A 6,101-nucleotide genomic window follows, 5' to 3' on the forward strand; every position below is an offset into this window, starting at 1 on the left:
GCTTGTATGACTCGGTGATGAAGGATACTGGCGTCCAAGTGGATATATCAACATCTGTGGTATCGGCATCGGGGGAGAGTTGTACTACCTTGTTCCAATCTGTTCCACAGGTGATTGTTTCCCTGGGTTTGATCACATCGGCAAAGCAAAGTTTGATTGGCAGTTGCCCAAAAGCCAATTGACGGGATACTGCCGATGGGTTGTAAAACTCATACGAAATGTTGGTGTTTTTCCCGCTACCAAATGTATTTACTGGAATTGCCCTGGGAGTAATGATGGCCATCATGAGTTCCTTATCCTGATTCAGGGTGTCATCGGCAAAGTTGAAAAGAAGGGGGAATCTGTTTTCCTCGTCAATATAAGGTACCCAGGCCCTATGATCACGAGAAAGACCATTGTAGAAGCTTTGGAAGAATCTGCCGATCTGGTCTTCATTGGCCTCTGTTCCAGGAAGGACAATTATGGCTTCACCAAAATTGAGGGGTGAGCGTGTTGCCGATTCATCGTCCCCGAGCACATGGTCTTCAGCAATTTCTCGTGGGAATTGTTGGGCAAAAAAGTCCCATTGCAAACATTTGTGCATATGGGCATTCAGCCACATGTTGATAAACCACCACGGGCCTCCTAGGTTGCCGATGGGCTCGCCAAGCAAAAGTTTCTGAGACACTTGATGAAGAAGATGATAAGTGGAGCTCAGAAGGTATCGGCCAAGAGGAAACCTTACACCATTAGCTAAAAGTTCAGCTATGGGGAGGAAGGCGTTGGTTGGTCCTACTGATCGACCATAGAAGATAAATTTTTCTAACCACATATTCAAGAATGTGGCATGTTCCCTCTGGTTAAGTGTCCCGATCTTTTGGTATTCTTGAATGTATCCCGTCCAACTGCCGATGTTGCGGGTATTCACCCTATATTCAAATTTTCTACCATAGATGGAGCCTTCATCGGCAGTTGAGATATCCAAGCCAGTGAGCATGTGGACATCGGCAAGTGTGGGAGTAGCTGCGCCATGTCCAAACATAAAAGTGTTTGTTGTGTCTGACCAGAAGTAAGCGGCTGCAATCATCATTGATTCATTCTTCTGCATATCGGCAATAGATAGCCTAATGCATCGATCTAACTTCCGTTCTGCCCAGTATACTTGCATCGATCTATTAACCCTCAAGTACCAGTCTTTCCACCCTTTGGTGGTTTTGGGCCAAGATCGGAATGTGTCTTTCCATAAATTCAGAGAGAAATTTTGGGCTCTAAAGGGGATTCTGTTAATCTCTGCATTAATCAGATCAGTTGGATCTGGGTTGCCCATTGGTCCTAGGCATTGGACATGCGGCTGATCGGTTGGAATAACTAATTTGTTGCGCAGTTCCTAAGTTTAAAGGATCCGGAGAACAAAAGAAAGGAAAAATCACCAACTGTATGGATTTGCAAAAACTAGGGGAATCAAAGTAAAAGGTAATGGAAGTGGAGCGAACCGCAGGGACGTCGAAGTTGATTGCCATTATCTTGAGGAGGATGGGGGCACGAGCCGGAGACTTGAGGTTAGCGCTGGAGAAGAGTTCTTGTTGGTTGAGGTCGCGCAGTTGTTCGTCGGAGTCGCCGCTGGAAAGAGAAAATGTTAAAGATTGGAGTCTGAGGGTAGAGGGCGAGTGTTCCGGAGGAATCTATTTATAAGCCGCTTGGAGTAGGGGTATTTTGGACTTATCTCTATACCGCGCGCATGTAGGTCGAGGTGGTTCAGATGGATATGGTAACTGTTCGCACGATAATCAGGGGATTGTACGGATAAGTTGATGGCAAGTAATCATGACTTGGAAGGGATATCGGTACAGGATATTTTAATTCTGAAAATGACAGCATTATCATGTTAAGATCTTGCCGATGGGTTATTGTTTCGGTATCTTAACCATAATCAAGGCAAGAGTGGTTGGTGATTGTGCGATATTTACTGAAGTGCGTGAATCAGGATTAGATTTGATTGGATTTGATAACAGATCAAGTTTTGGCTTGGAGAATGAGTTACGGTAATTGGGCAAAGGCAAACGTTATCTGGAGTAAATTTCGGAGCATTAATGGTTTTATACTCCGAAATTGGGGGGCATGTGTTGACACCGTTTTTTGCACGTGTCAAAATGATCGGAGTGGACTAATCGGCAAGGGGAAAGTTACTGTATATTCTGATAGCCGATGAAAGCCAGCTTGTAAAGATGGTTGCCGATAGCTGGTGGTGGTCGATGGAAAGGTTGATTTAGACTCGGGCGTTGCCGATGAGGTTGGAGGTGTTACTGCCGATGAAACAGGGAGTATGCCGATGAAGGAAGACTTGAAGACTACTGCCGATGAAACAGGGAGTATGCCGATGAAGGAAGACTTGAAGACTACTGCCGATGAAACAGGGAGTATGCCGATGGGAAGGAGGACGGTGAGATTTCCATCGTAATTGAGGCGGACAGGGAAATAGATAGGAGTTGATTTCCTTTTCTATATTTGTTAGAGTATGATTCATGTAAGAGTCACGTGTTTCCTTAGATATGGGCTTGGTGTCCTAGTTGTGTTTGGTTGTGTCTCTTTAGATCAGGGTATAAATATGGAGTGAGGGGCAATGTAATAGATATCAATCAATATCAAAACCAATTTTTACTCCTATTTGCATCTACTTACTTTTCGGCGACTTCGTCAATTTGCATTATTTTTCCTTTTTACGAGTTCTCATTGATTCGGCGAGCTGCATCGCTTCAGTGCGACCTTCGGCGATCCTCGAGTTCCGCGTGAGTACCTCTTGGCCATGACTTCCGGGCGTATCGCTGTTGTCAGGACGAAAGTGCTCGTATCTTCATCCTTGTTGATTAACAGGTCAAATCGACTGGCACGCCTTGGATATCGATTCGGGTATTAGCCCTTTGTGTTTGCAGATCCACTTTTGCATCAACAGTTAACTTGCCGCTTACTCATAAATTAAATTATGCTCTCTTATCACTAAAGCTTTTATGCAAAATGGTTGTCAAGCAAGATCCACCGATAAAGTCTTGCATACTCCTTGGTGTCATTTATTTCTGGTTACGACGGGTAAGTCTAGCTGAGTACATCCTCGTACTCAGGGTTTATTTTTCCCCTTGTTGCAGATGACGTGCTCTATAACGGCTACTGCAAATATTATCTCCACCCTGCGGGGGATGAAGACTAGATCATGGGCATGGTCATCTATGTTATCTTATCTTACTGCTTTTGCTGGATATGACTATGGTGCTGGCTTGTATTTGAACTAAGTGTTTGTGATGGTCTCAAACTACTTTGCTTCCGCTATTTGTGAACTTATTTTGTAATAACTATGTGTACTATGAGGTATGAGGTACTTGTGAAATGGATGTAACATGTGGCTTGTTATGTTGAATTACTGTGATCTTGGTTGTATGCAAGTTGGTTTGGAACCCTTCGTGGTTTCAGTTGACTACCGGATTTATATGAGTTCAAGTATGATGGTTTGATCATTCCGGTGATTGCTTTCGTACTTGTGCTCTTATAAATTGGTCGGTTCTGTTACACATTGAGTCGCCCTGAAAATAACCTGTAAATATGAGTAAAATATTTTTTTTTGTCAAATATTACATCATTTCTAGTCAACCATATAGACAAAAATATTGTGCTTGCTTCTACTTGAATTTGAGGTCGCAACTTTGAGTCTACGTGTTGTAACCATGTTTGGAAAAAAAACTAGTCATATCTCTTGGTGGTTGTAAACCAAAGGCTATGTGAGCAATCCTCTAAATAAAGCGTGCTATATGACACTCAAAAAATAAATGTTTGATGGTTTCTCTGTTGTTACAAAAACAGCACTTTTTATCACCCTTCCAATTTCGTTTTAAGGTAATAGGCTTGAAATGGCATCTGCCTGACTGTTGCTGCAGCATAGAGGCTGTTGCTGAAATCTCTCACAGAGTGCTACCGAACAGGCATGAAATGGCACGCAAATTAATCGTGCACTATACACCAATTAATCGTGTAACTAGCATATGTTTTGAGACGCGCGTATCGACTGTCCAATGGGAATGACTCCCCCCTGTTTTCCATCTGCCTCGACCTAGAGTCCTAGACTGTCGATTTCATAGCCAGCATGCAGTGCGTGGTCGCTGTGCAACCACATGTGTGTCTGTGAGGGAGGGCCAACCTCTCGTTGCAAGCTAAGGCCTCGTTTAGATGCTAAAAAAATTTCAAACCGATGAATAGTACCACTTTCGTCTTATTTGACAAATATTGTCTAATCGTGAACCAACTAGGCTCAAAAGATTCATCTCGTAATTTCCAACTAAACTGTGTAATTAGTTTTTTTTTACCTACATTTAATACTCCATACAAGCGGCTAAAAATTGATGTAATAGAGAGAAAGTGAAAAAACTTGGAATTTTGGTGGCGTCTAAACAAGGCCTAAAGAGTAAAGAAGCACAAGTTGAGATGCTACGCCTACGGTGGCCACGAAAAAGGCGCCCGCACATCCATGCATCTACTCAGCTCGCTTGGAAGCGTATGGGCGTATGGCGCTGACGAGAACAGCAGCGTAGAGGCTGCTCCAGATAGGCAGCAAGATCCTTCCTCTACCTTGTGTGTGCTGCCAGAGCACTGGTCCCTACGTTTTTTTTAACAAATTTTGGCACGAGCTCGGCTCGCCCATAGTCTCTCATACGACCTGCAAAACCTGGCGCTACTCACCATCACATTGCAAAAACCTGGCGATGATGACCCGTCCAGAACACAACAATTTCACGTGAAACATCGCGAGACGCACGCAGTGTCACGCAGAGAGAACATGTGAACCCGTCCTGTTCCAAACGTGCTGCGATCACGCGGACGCAATGACCGGCGAGAAAAAGGGACGTGCACACATGGGCGGAGGGGCGTCTCAGAAACGGAATTGCATGGAGACAGCAACCGCCGGCAGGAAAGCGGCCAGCGGCCAGCGGCCCGGCGACCGCGGGCCGTGGAGTGGCCTTTTCGGTGGGTGCAGTGTTTGTGGCGACGAAGGCGGATGCTCGGTCGATCGTAGGAGAACCGGATCCTCGGAGCTTTTCGTCAGAGTACGCAGGTAAAAGAAGGCCATTGCGTCGCAGGCTCAAAGCTCGGAATTGGATGCCCTGGCCCTGCGGTAACTTTTAAGCTTGTCTTTTCATCCCTAATTTGTTCTTAGAGAAAAACACTGTTTCTTCACTTAGAAAGTACGGCTTGTAACATAAACGAACAGCTGCTGCAAGCGGCCTTGCCGCAACGCTGCCCACGCCGTGCACGAATGCAAAATGTTGCCGACAGCATCTTGTCTCGGATTTGGAGGTCAGTCAGTGCTCCCCTGTCCCTCCCAAGTAAGATCATGAGCAGGTTTTAGATCTGGTTACCTGTACCTTTTAACATGGCGCTACATATCAACTACAAGTCTACAACAACGAATGAACTAATGCCGTCAATCTACACTTAAAACTGGAAGGTTTAGCCCCTTTGGATTGCAGGAAAATTTTGCTGAATCTTGTGCTTTTTCTGTGAAACTGAACCAAATTCTATAAAACTATTGCACGAATGGAAGAAAAAAAATTCTTGAATCGTGAGGTTTTTTTTTGTGATTTCAATCGAATCATACAAAATCACTACATGATTCCTGTGAAAATCCTTCCAAAGGGCCGTATTCATCTACAGCCTGGAGCCTTTTTTTATTCTCTTGATTGAAAAGAGGTAGCTACTGGATTTTTTTTTTGCACAACTAGCAGGACGAACAGTGTACCAGAAAGGCCATCCTTCGAATTTGGTCATGGGCTGCACTATCACTTCTGGCCCAGGTACAAATGATATCTTTTTTATTGCCCGGCCGCGCATAAAAAAAACCCTCAGCTTTTCAGATGAACGTAGATTCTATCATCATCATACACACTAATGCTGTTGCAGTTTAACAACCATAATAATAGTCACCAGAACGGAAATCTTCTATCTCTGGGTCCAAAAATGGAGTTTCATCATTATTGACAACAAAATAGTACAAGAGTTCATTGCCTCCATCAATACCCAACTCTAGGCAATGAACAAATGAATATCCAGGCACTGGAACAGTTTACACTTAATGGACGACT

The sequence above is a fragment of the Miscanthus floridulus genome, unplaced genomic scaffold (assembly GCF_019320115.1).
Source record: "Miscanthus floridulus cultivar M001 unplaced genomic scaffold, ASM1932011v1 fs_687_3_4, whole genome shotgun sequence".
In the NCBI taxonomy this organism is placed as follows: domain Eukaryota; kingdom Viridiplantae; phylum Streptophyta; class Magnoliopsida; order Poales; family Poaceae; genus Miscanthus; species Miscanthus floridulus.